Here is a 13603-nt window from a genome sequence, read left to right on the forward strand (position 1 = left end):
TGGGGAGGAGGAAGGTCTCCTGTGTGATGTTTAAACTGGGCTTCTCCCTCCCGATGTGCAGTGCTTCTAAGATTCGCAAACGACGTAGATCGGGTGCCTGGTCGATAACCTCGAAGTTACCGACGATGTCGCTGCGTCGGATTCTTTTATTATGGGCAGTCCTTGCATGATTAAATACCGCTCCTTCCTGCGCGTGACAGGAGATCCTCTTGGAGAGGCGCATTGACGTCATCCCGATGTAAGTTCCGAGGCATCCTCGGATTGGGCACGTGTATCTGTAAATGACGTTCGTCCTCTTCAAGGGATCCTGCAACGGTGCGGGGTTATTTTTCATAATAAGACTGCATGTTTTTTTACTTGTATAAAATATGATCAAGTTGATCTGCTTGTTGGTGTCGGTCGGAGAAACGTGATTCCTGATTATTTCCCGTAGGGCTCGCTCGTCTTCTTTATACCGCCGATGGAAGGTGCCCTTGTAGAAAAAATTAATTTTCTGCTGGGGGTCTGGGCGGGGTTCCTGTAGGTACCATTCTTCCATGCTCTTCCTGAAGACGTTCTGGATGCTTCGGTTGGTGTGTCCGTTGTTTACTAGGACCTGGGCTGCACGTTCCATCTCCTTATGGGTGTCTGCCCATGTTGAACAATGGGAAAGAGCTCTCCTGACGTAGGCGCTGATGGTGGTGTCCTTATAGCGTTCAGGGCATTCACTCTCGCCGTTCAGACACATTCCCAGGTTCGTGGGCTTCGTGTAAACAGTGTAGCGAACGCACCCTCCTTCTGTTCAACCAGGACGTCCAGGAAGGGAAGACGGCCATCACGGCTATATTCGATGGTAAATCGTAAACGGCTGTTGGTGTGGAAGGCTTGACGTATTTCCTTCATCTCCTCCCTCGTTCCTGCTTGGGATGAAAGTGTCATCTATATCTTACGTATATAGATGGCTTCCTAATGCTCCTAAAGACACGCTCCTCCACCATGCCATGTAAAAGTTCGCAAACAGGACCCCGAGGGGGGATCCCATCGCTACACCATCGATTTGTAAGTACATATGGCCATGGTGGTTAATGAAGGGAGCCTTCTTGGTGCATATTTCCAGCAGATGAGCGGGAAGGGCGTGTTCGGGGATATTCAGCTGGTTGGTGGAATGGTCTGTTTCCACGTCCACGTACAAATATCCGGCATGCAGACCCTACACGCAACAGCACCCCGGCATGTGAAGCTTTAGGAGGAGCCGCCTGCAGCAAGAACTAGAATCCAAAGAGCAAGAGAAAGCCACGCTCATAAATGAAAGGGCGCAACTCTTCGTAAAATGGGATGAAACATTTCGCGGTTATGGAATCCTGTAGCAAGCCCCCTCGGTATGCCGGGGATAATATTGATGGCACTAGCAGCAACGCCCTCCCAACACCAGTGCAGTACCATCAAGACATCGTCGACTGCCTGAAACGTATGGAGGTAGAAAGATGCCCTGAAGAAACAGAAGACCATTACAAGAAAACTAAATTAACCTTAATGGAGGTAAAATACGCCTGCCCGCAAGAACATGACAAATATGTTAACTTGACCACCTACACCCCATCCCCTGAAGAAGAGGAACATACTCAAGAAAGGCCTGAATTGCCACTTCATCTCTCGCCCCCCGTCCCCTTAATAAAAGGATGGAGATAGAATATCTTACGGAGACGATAATGAAAACAAGAAAGCCTTGGGAATGTACACACCACCGACGCCCTTCAACCTCTCCTCTTAGCAGAAGCCTTACAGACCGAGGAACTTATAAAAGTGACATCGTCGATCGCCGTCTGCGGGATGCTGCTAAAAGCTTGAGAGAAAACGAAGACATCACCGTCAGGAGAGCCGACAAGACCGCAGCCCTAGTACTTATCAAGACTACCGAATATAGACAAAAATCGACGAGATCCTCGCCGATACCACTAAGTTTCGACGTATTACTAAGAACCCCGTAGACGACATTAAACGCGAAGCCAATAGAATCATAGAAACTGTCAACGCAGCCACTAACGCCTTACACCTCTCTAGTATTTCTGGAGATTACAACCTCGGGTACATCTACGGTAATGTGCAAAACTCATAAACATGGAAACCCTTTAAGACCTATCATTAGCCAAATACCAGCACCCACATACCACCTTGCTAAACAACTAAATACTATTCTCACCCCCTACATCCCCAGCACACAGTTTGAAGTCGTCTGCGGAGTTTCTGCAAGCCTTAAGATCCGCGCCCCCTGGAGGCAGTATTGCATCGATGGATGTAGAGTCGCTGTTTACTAACGTTCCTGTAGATGAAACCATCGAAATGATCCTTGAACGTGTCTACAGAGACCCATCCACGACCACCGCTGAATATCCCCGAACACGCCCTTCGCTCTCTGCTGGAAATATGCACCAAGAAGGCTCCCTTCATTAACCACCATGGCCATATGTACTTACAAAATCGATGGTGTAGCGATGGGATCCCCCCTCGGGGTCCTGTTTGCGAACTTTTACATGGTGCATGGTGGAGGAGCGTGTTCTTTAGGAGCATTAGGAAGCCATCTATATACGTAAGATATATAGATGACACTTTCATCCAAGCAGGAACGAGGGAGGAGATCGAGGAAATACGTCAAGCCTTCCACACCAACAGCCGTTTACGATTTCCACCATCGAATATAGCCGTGATGGCCGTCTTCCCTTCCTGGACGTCCTGGTTGAACAGAAGGAGGGTGCGTTCGCTACACGGGTTTACACGAAGCCCACGAACCTGGGAATGTGTCTGAACGGCGAGAGTGAATGCCCTGAACGCTATAAGGACACCACCATCAGCGCCTACGTCAGGAGAGCTCTTTCCCATTGTTCAACATGGGCAGACACCCATAAGGAGATGGAACGTGCAGCCCAGGTCCTAGTAAACAACGGACACACCAACCGAAGCATCCAGAACGTCTTCAGGAAGAGCATGGAAGAATGGTACCTACAGGAACCCCGCCCAGACCCCAGCAGAAAATTAATTTTTTCTACAAGGGCACCTTCCATCGGCGGTATAAAGAAGACGAGCGAGCCCTACGGGAAATAATCAGGAATCACGTTTCTCCGACCGACACCAACAAGCAGTCAACTTGATCATATTTTATACAAGTAAAAAAACATGCAGTCTTATTATGAAAAATAACCCCAACCCCGCACCACGTTGCAGGATCCCTTGAAGAGGACGAACGTCATTTACAGATACACGTGCCCAATCCGAGGATGCCTCGGCACTTACATCGGGATGACGTCAATGCGCCTCTCCAAGAGGATCTCCTGTCACGCGCAGGAAGGAGCGGTATTTAATCATGCAAGGACTGCCCATAATAAAAGAATCCGACGCAGCGACATCGTCGGTAACTTCGAGGTTATCGACCAGGCACCCGATCTACGTCGTTTGCGAATCTTAGAAGCGCTGCACATCGGGAGGGAGAAGCCCAGTTTAAACATCACACAGGAGACCTTCCTCCTCCCCACCGCCGTCATGAGAGCAGCAGACACCGCCCCACAACGACCATCGCACCAGAGGGATCCTGAGGATGATAGAAGCATTAGCTCTCATCCTGAGGACGTCCCTAGTAACCCTGAGGTGATCGCAGCTCAAGCTCTCGCCCTGAGGACGACCTGGTAGCACGCCCTTCGAGGGGACCTCCACCATCACCAATAAGGATGAGGCTCCGCCCACGAAGAGGACAGCCAACAGCAACGGGCCCCCTGATGACATCGCTACGTGACGTCACAGATATTGCCCAATGAAAAGTGAGGCCGGTACCCGTTTCTTCAAGCCAACCGAATGCAATAAATAGCGTGAATACATCTGACACAGACCATTGCCACTCAGCGATCCCCGTCCCGAAGATGGCCAAACGAGGTGGCCGAAACATGTAGACGCCTTGAAAACCAGAAAAGAAGAAATAACAAGAAATACCGGATAGACCCCTGACGACTACGGCCTGTTCCCGACCTACGAAACCCACCTGTATACCTGTTGACGACCCCAGCCTGTCCCTGATAACACCAGCCCGCCCGAAATTTCCGTTGACGACCTACAGCACGATGAACATTGGACAGCTGCTTTATAATACCAGCGTGCCAGAAAGAAAAATCATAAGGAGAATTGAAAGAATATTGTACAAAACAATCAATTCTTCTGTGAATTCTGCCATTATTTTCAATAAAATAATAATAATAATAATAATAATAATAATAATAATAATAATATCCTTTATTTCAGTTCAGGGCCATATACAATGAATATACAAAATACACAGTAACAATACACAATCTAGATATATGAGTCAACATGATAGGAAAAATGAGTAATCGGCACTTATCCACAAAATAGCTGAGGAAGCATAAAAGATAGTAATCATAATACTGGTAAGTAGTAATAATATTGGTGAGAAAAAAATGCATTGAGTTATAACAGTTAGTGCACCAGATTATATAACTTAAATTTCAACTAGAGACCTTAGGTGGTTACAGTAGTCAGGTCCAGAGGGCTAAATACATAAATTGAATGTATAAAAAAAAAAACTTTAACTTGATAGTAATCATAGTAATAATGAAAAAATAAAATATCAGCAATAAATATAATAATGACAAAATCTGCAGATGACATCTTGCTAATACAGAGATTAAGTCCTTTAGGGGACAAAGGCCCTCATTTCCATCTTTCCCACAATTTAGATCTTCTTGCTTCACATCCTTAGGATACTTTGTATGAGCGAGTTGCCGCTGTTTCTCACTCGGGTTACCAGGCTGGACATTGTTCGCCTTACAATGATTTTTAAATTGTCCAAGTGGTTTTCTAAGAACATCTGTGTGGCGGAGTGGTAGCGTGGAGTGTTTGTGAGGCGTCTCAGAATGTCATTGTGCACAACAGTGATACGTCTCATGGTCTCTCGGGTATAGTTCGTCCAGAGGGAACACCCATAGATACTGTAGCAGTACGAGCGGAAGAGCAGCAGTTTCACGTCTCGGTGACAGAAGGCAAACCTCCTTGCAATCATGTTGCCAGTTGCACATAGTTTACGACGCCTCTGTTCAATGTCTGCCGTATCTTTTAGGTCGTCGGTAATAATGTGACCCAAATACGGAAATTCGCACACAAATTCCAGCCGATGGTTTCCGAGGAAAAATTTGTGATTCTGCAATATGCTTAAGCGATCTCGGGAGCAGCGACATGCACTGGGTCTTGGTTTCGTTGTAGATTATATCAAATTCCTCTGCATATTGGCGGCAAGTGTCGATGAGTCGTTGGAGGCCATGCACTGATGGGGAAATCAGAACCATATCGTCGGCGTAACAGAGGTTGTTTATAGTTGTTTCATTGACAGTGCATCCGATTGGGAGTGAGTTCAGTTTGACATTCAAGGCATCTGTGTACGTATTAAACAGGTATGGAGAGAGAATGCCCCCTTGCCGTAGAGAACCAGCAATGTAAAATGCCAATTAGATATAGGGGTGTGCCCCTTTTATGCAGCTTCAGGAATAGCTTCAGGTAGTTTACTCTGTCAAATGCTTTTCTCACATCTACGAAACACAGGAAAACAGGAGATGCTGATGATAGGTAGTAGTTCAGCAATTCTTTCAGTATGTAGATGCAGGTGTTGGTTGAGTGGTTTGCTTTAAACCCGAACTGGTTGTCAGTGGTGTGTAGAAAGGGGAGAAGTCTCACAAGAAGAACCGACTCAAGTATCTTCGATGCGATTGTTGTGATTGCAATTGGCCGGTAGTTGCCAGGGTCAGCTGCATCCTTTAGCTTGTTTTTGATTAATGGTATCAAGTGAACTAAGAGTAGGGAGTCTGGAAGAAACTGGTGAATTATGCTCGCATTGAATAAGGCAGCTAGCAAAATGTAAATTATCGGATGGCAGAATTTGAAAGCCTCTGCGGGAAGACCATCACAGCCGGGGGATTTATTATTAGGTAGGCTGTTTATGGCATCGCTGATGTTAATTGGCGTAATACGATCTGCAAAATGAAATTGAATGTTGTCAGTAAGGAGGTTATCTACATCCCTTCGGGAATCTTGATCATTTATGCAATTCAGGATATTGTTGAAGTGATCGCCCCACATTCTTGCAATAGCTTTGTCTCCGACTGCTTCCCCTACTCTCTGTGATAGCTTTTTAGTTTTGGGATTTAAGGACTGGATATCTTTCCAAAGACGAGGGTAATCACCAGATTCTACGTTTCTAGACATTGCATCGGCTCTTAGTTGTTTTTCATTTAACCTGCAGTGCTTAAGAGCAAGTTTGAATTGCGCTCTCGCCTGCCTCATTAGTAATGCAGTGTGTCCTTCCCTCGGGCTGCCATTTTGCCTCCACAGTAAAAACATTTCTCCGTGAGTATGTATACAGATCCAAATTAACCAGTCCATTCCAACAGGTATATACGAGAATTACCTTGACGAAATCTATAGGCAGTTCTGCCCGAAGCAAGCATAGCGGAGGTTATGTTCGAATAGAATTCATTCAGATCCCTCTTGTGGTGGTCATTTCTACATTTTGTGTTGGTACACAGTAAGGCGTCAGCCGGTTGAATTATTGACCGCAACCTGGTTTCCATGGTCGCCCTAAAGTATCTGGTTTTCTGTTGGTTTTTAAACTCCCAGTTAACCGCTGGTGGGCGGTCAGTTAGTGGGTTCACGGTAGGGAGGGATGGGGTACTGAATGACACCTGTAATGGGATGTGATCGTAGCCTGTTGCAAGATCATAGCGAATATTGCAGGTCATGATAGAATCATGAAGTTGTGGAGATGTGATGCAGTGGTCCAGCCAGGAGGTTGTAATTGCGTCCGCTCTATTATGTACATATGAGTAGGAAGAGGGAGGGAGGAGCATTACATCGCTAATTTGGAGAGCATGATTTTGGCAGAAGCGAGTAAGTTCATTATAAAATTGTTTTGCGGGGTGAGAATTAAGGTCCCCTATTATACAAATATGATCGGCAGGAGAATTTTGAATAATACTGTGTAACTCCCCTAGGATCATGCAGTAATGATCAAAATTATTGTTATTTTCCCACTGCATATAAACATTAATTATTAGGATTTTAGAGTTCCCTACTGTCACTTGAAGCCCAAGCAATCTGTCACTCCTGTAGGTCATCGCCTTTATCATATTGTCTAACGATTTGTGCCACAGGAAAGAAAGTCCCCCTTTCGGGCGACCGGCTATGATTTGATCTGTAACTTGCATCGATGAAGTCGAGAAGGTTCTGAAGTCTTCATGAATTGAATCGCAGATGGCAAGGTCATGAGGCCAGAGGAGCGTTTCTTGCAATGCAATGATGCCGTTGAAATTTTTGCAGAGCGTTAGGAGAAGGAATGTTTCCCGCTCATTTCCATTCCCAAGAGATTATGTTGAATGTACTCCATGGCTACTCACGAAGATGGGAGATGAATGCGCTGATCATTTGGGTGGATGGGGTGTTATCCAGGGGGAGTGGGCAGTCACTTGCTGTGGGCGGTTGGCTGGCACTTGCGGTGGAAATGACCCTGGTTGGAGTGACAGTAAGTTCCCTTGGGGGTGGTTGGTCGCGGATTAGGTTATATCTTGAAACTAATATATTAGGACCGAAAAAAAAAAAAAAAAAAAATTTCTCGCCTTTAAGACGTCAAGGTGTTGAAATAGGCAGGTAATCCTGTAAGCCACTTTATGTTTACTTCTGCATGGGAGTTCGTGAGAGATAAGTGGGTCAGAGCAGTGAGAAACTTGACTCCTCTCCACTATGGCGTCTAGCGTCACCGATGAGCGCAGATTGTGAATTGCTACGTGACATCTCTTCTCAGGTGTCGGGCAAGGTGAAACTCGAATGTTGGGCTCCGGTCCAGCAGCCAAACGAGAGGTTCTTCTCTTCTTTCTGCTTGTTTGTATCTGCCAGCCGCCAGACCCCTCTAGATCACTCTCATCTGCATCTACAATGGGGGGTTGGCGGGGTGAGAGATAGGGTTGGGGAGGATCCCAACAAGGGCTGGTAATCCATCACCTGGGAGTGGTCTATTTTCCACCGGAGGCACTAGGGAGGGAGGGGAGGTTGGGGACCAACTGTCTCCTCAGAACGGCCTACAGGTGAAGGGGGCACTTCCGTGTTGCTGGGAGGCGAGGAAAAACTGGATGCCGCATCCATAGGAGTTTGGTGGCTATCTGTGCGATTGTCAATCGATCCCTGCACTCCTTTGATCGCATCCCAGATCCGTGTGAGATTATTTGTTTCCACCATTTTAAGACTGTCTAGGGAATCCTGCAGTCCTTTGATCATGTCCCAGATTCTTGATAATTTATCATTTGTCTCCTCGATTTTTTCTGAGTTTTTTCCCATTATTTCTGAGAGGGGTTTTGCTGTTTGGAAGGCATTTTCTGCCGTGTGGTACACCGCGGGTAGCTTAGGTCAGCGGGCCCCTTTGGAGGCAGATTGTAAGGGTCATCGGCGTAGATTTCCACTGAGCAGGTCCTTAGCCACTTAGCAATATATGATATTGTTTTGTGTGAGGACAAGTTCTTCGCGGATCGCTCCTTGAGAATGCTCTCTGGTATCAGATCTTTGCATTTCGTATATGCAACGTTGATTTCCTCATCGGAGAAGGCATCACTGACAGATTGAATAGCGGACTCGACGTCGGAACGGTTCGATTGGTATTGTGTAAAGTACAGACAATTGTTCGCGAGTACGGAACTTGTGTGTGGGGCACAGGCAACAGGAGGTGCCAGGGGTCACTTGCGCAAGGTTGGAGGTTGCGTCGGATGACATTTTTGTGGTAAGGGAAGGGCCAAGCACTAACACATACACTGCATTCTTTTAACCCATTTACCCAGGACCAATAGGCCTCGAGTAGCTGTGATTTGAAAGATTTCTAAGGCACTGATTGGAGCAGAAAGAATATTAAATATCTGAAATTGCATAACACTCTCCAGCTTACACGCCGGGTATTACGTGTAGACACTATTAACACATTGCTTACTATAAAAGGTATAATCACCAAGGGCGAAAAACCCTTCTTATTCGTGAAAAAACGCGAGAGAGACCTCCAACACGTCCGCCCCACACAACAAGCAGAAATAATATATATAGAAATAAATATATATATGATATATATATATATATATCTATATATATATATATATATATATATCATATATATATATATATATATATAATATATATATATATATATATATATATATATATATATTATATTATATTCTATATATAGTGGGAGATATACCGTTAGGGGGTGCCTGGGGTTACCACTAAGCCGACGTTGGTTCTATTAATGTCTTAATCCGTTTCATCATTGCCTTATGGAAGATATTGTCTATATGGTCAGAGTTCCAGGTGAATGAAAACATGTCTTTCTTGTGAGAAATGTTGGTAATGCAGCAGGGAGAGAGAGAGAAAGCACGTATGCATGAGTTGGAAATGCTCGGTTAAGGCAAAATGCTCGTAACAGTCAGACAGGCGAAACTGATAGGTTAGGTATGAGTGCAGTGCTAAAATTAGTACCAAAGTTTGATGAGGAAGATGTTACAACATATTTCATGTGTTTTGAGAAGTTAATGGAACGAGTAGGTTCTCCTAAAGAAATGTGGACTTTATATTTGCAGTCAGTTTTGAGTGGTAGGGCACTTACTGTGTATAGTTGCATGTCTAAGGAGAATAAGTGATTGATTATCATATTGTGAAAGACACTGTTCTTAGCGTGTATAGGTTAGTACCGGAGGCGTACCGTAAGAAATTTAGAAATTTGAGAAAGGATGAAAATATTACGTATGATAAGAATACGGTTAAGAAGTTATAGGCTGTTTTTTGATTGGTTAACTTCTGCTAAAGTTGATGATTTTGATAGTTTGAAGAACTTAGTGTTGTTAGAAAACTTCAAAGATAACGTATCCCCTGAGATTAAACTTTATATAGAGGATAGGCGAGAAGTATCTTTTGCAGGAGCAACTAGGCTAGCTGACAAATATAGTCTAACTCATAATTTGAGTGTAAGAAACGAAACGATCCTTCGTCTGGTAGAGTACAAGCAGTAAAGGTTTCAGTCCTAGTAATAGCAATGCGAGTAAAAGTGACTATTCCTGTTATACATGTGGAAAACCTGGTCATACATGTAAGGTTTGTAAGAGTAAAGTGGCATCTAGTGGCTCAAAATTAACTTGTTTCCAATGTAATGGGAAAGGGCATTTAGCGAGGAATTGTGCAGTAGAAAAGAAGGATGGTAAGAAACCAGTGTCTCTAGTTAACCTTTCAAGTAGGGATGATGTGATGAGAGAAACTAGGAAAATATTTGGTGAATTTCTGTCAGAAGGCGTAGTTTCCTCCCTTGGAGGAGTAGATTCGAGAGAAGTAGTCTTGCTTCGAGACACAGGCGCTGCTGTCTCACTGATTAGGGAAGAGTGTGTGCCGAACAGGGCAGAAATCAATATGGAAGAGAAAGTCATGTTAGGTGGATTTCCTAACACTTGTGTTCTTTGTCCTTTGTTGAAGTTGAATTTAGAAAGTCAGGTAGTGTCAGGAGAAGTAAAACTTGCAGTTGTGGACAGTTTGCCCGTTGAAGGCGTTGACATAATTGTCGGTAACGACTTAGCTTTATCCAAGAATGTGAATCCTGTTGTGAGGAATATTCCGGTGCCTGAAATGGTAGTAACTAGGTCAGGTTTAGATACAGACGTGCACTACGGTTGTTATTTGTTCGTGGATTCGAACGAGAGTGAGTTCGTGGATTCGAACGTATGTGAGTTCGTGGATTCGAATGAGAGTGAGTTCGTGGATTCGAACAAGAGTGAGTTCATGGATTCGAATGAGAGTAAGTTCGTGGATTCGAACGGGAGTAAGTTCGTGGATTTGAACGAGTGTGATAGAGGTAGCGAGGTTGATCTTGGCATGAATGTGGCTGAGAGACCGAACTCTATCAATGTTGACAGTGATAGCCAAACGGAAGGCGTAGCTGTCGGGAGTAACGTAGTAAATGTACCAGTATCTAGTCCTAGTTACGGTGATGAATTAGGCTCTAACGTGTTGGATAAGGATGAGCTAGTCAAGTTGCAGAATGAGGATGAGACACTAACCCGAATTTTTTACTGTGAGCTGGATGATGATCTCGATGATGTGTGTAAGGAAACTTTTTGTCTAAAGGACGAAGTTTTGTGTTGTCATGTTCGTCCTGAGTCAGGTAGTAAAGAGAAAGTCACAGAACAATTAGTAGTTCCTAGGAAGCTTTATGAATTAATTTTGAAGTTAGCACACGATGAGCAAGGACATTTGGGAGTAAATAAAACTTTCAAGTGTATTAGTAGGGCATACTTTTGGCCTAAGATGAAAAATGACGTGAAGAGGTATGCTTTCAGCTGTCATGAATATCAAATTGCCGGGAAACCGTTACAAGTAATTCCCAGAGTTCAGTTGTGTAATATTCCTTCAGTAGGCTTATCTTTTGAGAATATATTTATATATATGTTCGGAACTTTGCCTAGAAGTAAGGGTAGAGATGATTGCATAACTAATCTTGAGTATTGTAAAAACAATCTAAGAGATGTTTGGCAGATAGCGGAGGAGAACAGAAGTGCTTGGCACTTAGCGAAAGAAAACCCGAACGGAAGTCAAGGGGGATCTGAAGGAAAACTTGATCTTAGAGCAAAAGAGAGAAGTTTGTGTGTAAGATATAAAGTTTTAGTACTAGTCTCGAGAGAAAGTCCATTTTTACCTTATAATTTCGAAGGTCCTTTTCCAATTTTAGAGAAGAGGGGAAATATACATTATATAATTAATGTGGGTAAGAGTAGAGCAAAGGCAATGAATGTAAATTTGCTTCAGAATTATAAACAACGCCCCGTGCCGTGGCCTCCGCCCGTGTAACAGTTTTACTGAGTGAGATTAGTTTTGAGAAAAACACAAGAGGTGTTTTAGTATTTATAAGTTGTAATCAGAGTTCAGAAAACGGAAATAGTAATGAGAAAGATAAAGTTATAGCAGATAGCCTCTCTAGTTTTTTCAGAATGAGTAGCCTAATGACCGTTTTCTGTTTTGGCACGAGTGGTTGAGTGAATGAAGAAGTATTAAAGCTTTATGCAGAATTGTTTCCCCGCTGTTTAATTCTTGCTTCTCTTTAGAAAAAAAAAATAAAATCAGTTGATTTCATTTTTTTTCTCTTTTGGTGGGGCGTGTGATGGTAATTGCTTCATAGCAAAGGAAGTTAAAGGAAAGGAGAGCGCATTTTCGAGAAGTTCGGCAGTAAGGAGGCTTTCGCGCCCGTGTTGGAGGCGCCTCTTCTGGAATCGTCGGGCGTGTTGTGGAGTGCAACACACGCCTAAGTGGCGGGAGAAATGCCGCGATTTCTGATGCAATACCTCGTCTAGATTCATCTAGGGAGTCCTAGTAAACTCGGGAGTCTGTGACGCTCGCCGTAGGCTCTGCCCCCAGAGTGCCGTATAAATACAACGAACGAACTTTGGAGAGCAGAGATCGTAGAAGAGAGACACCAATTAGTCACAGAGAGATATCCTCAGTAAGAGCCACTGGTCAGAATATCAGTGAGAAATCAGCAGCAGCAGAGATCACCCGTGAGAGATACGAGAGAAAGGAACCAACGAAGGATCAGAAGAAGGTTTGTTCGAGAGTTGGTTGGATACTGGTCTAATCGTCTTCTGGAGTGGACGACCGAGTTGTCTCTACGTTGAGCAGACTTCGGGGAAGAAAAGGGGGGAGTTCCTGCCTTACAAATAGACTATTTTCTGCAATACGGAGTCAAGAGGACGTCTGCAATTGCCGCTCTACATTTATGAAGCCAGCGCTTCGAATCGCCAAATTGACTGGTAAGTATTTGAATTGGCTCACTGTTCCCCCAGTTCATGCAGTGTAAGATTCTATCTTATTATGTAAATAGGAGATACCATTCTGCCTTTACCTATGTTAGTAAGCTTGTAAATAAACCTTTGTTGTGTTAGTGTTTCTTTCTATATTCGTATCCCCAGTTTCAACTGTTGGTGTTGAAATATATATATATATATATATATATATGAATAATTATCACATCGAACCGTGATCCATTTATATATCAATTCAAGCTACAAATGTCCTTTAATATCTAAATTCACTTTACCTCCCAAATGATATATTTTCATATATGTACCGAAGGGGAATTTTTAAGTTGATAACAATTTCGTCCCCCCATGGGATCGAACCACCGTCCAGGTGGACGGGGACGAAATCAGGACAGCCAGTGACGCTATCCAATCGGCCAACAGAGACGCTATAAGTTCATATCGATTCTGACCTTACAAATCACCCTCGATCTGGATGCTTTCGTAATTAGAATCGATATGAAACCCCGTCTACCATGTTGGCCAATTCAGAGCGTTTGACAGAACGTAGCCTTTTGTTATGAATAATTATCACATCGAACCGTGATCCATTTATATATCAATTCAAGCTTGAATTGATATATAAATGGATCACGGTTCGATGTGATAATTATTCATAACAAAAGGCTACGTTCTGTCAAACGCTCGAATTGGCCAACATGGTAGACGGGGTTTCATATCGATTCTAATTACGAAAGCATCCAGAT

General features: G+C 43.9%; 1 protein-coding gene across 5 annotated transcripts in view; it reads left to right on the forward strand.

Moving 5' to 3' along the window:
- The window catches only part of LOC135223639 (uncharacterized), a 466317-nt gene that overhangs the window by 191378 nt on the left and 261336 nt on the right, over positions 1 to 13603 (forward strand). Inside the window, exon 1 of one of the 5 annotated variants that reach the window (XM_064262273.1) lies at positions 12225 to 12848. The exons of the other annotated variants lie outside the window; for them this stretch is intronic. The gene's annotated coding sequence lies outside the window, so the exon portion shown is untranslated. Of the gene's footprint in view, positions 1 to 12224; positions 12849 to 13603 lie in introns of those variants that run through there. 5 annotated transcript variants of the gene reach the window in all.

The sequence above is a fragment of the Macrobrachium nipponense genome, chromosome 10, assembly GCF_015104395.2.
Source record: "Macrobrachium nipponense isolate FS-2020 chromosome 10, ASM1510439v2, whole genome shotgun sequence".
In the NCBI taxonomy this organism is placed as follows: Eukaryota; Metazoa; Arthropoda; class Malacostraca; order Decapoda; family Palaemonidae; genus Macrobrachium; species Macrobrachium nipponense.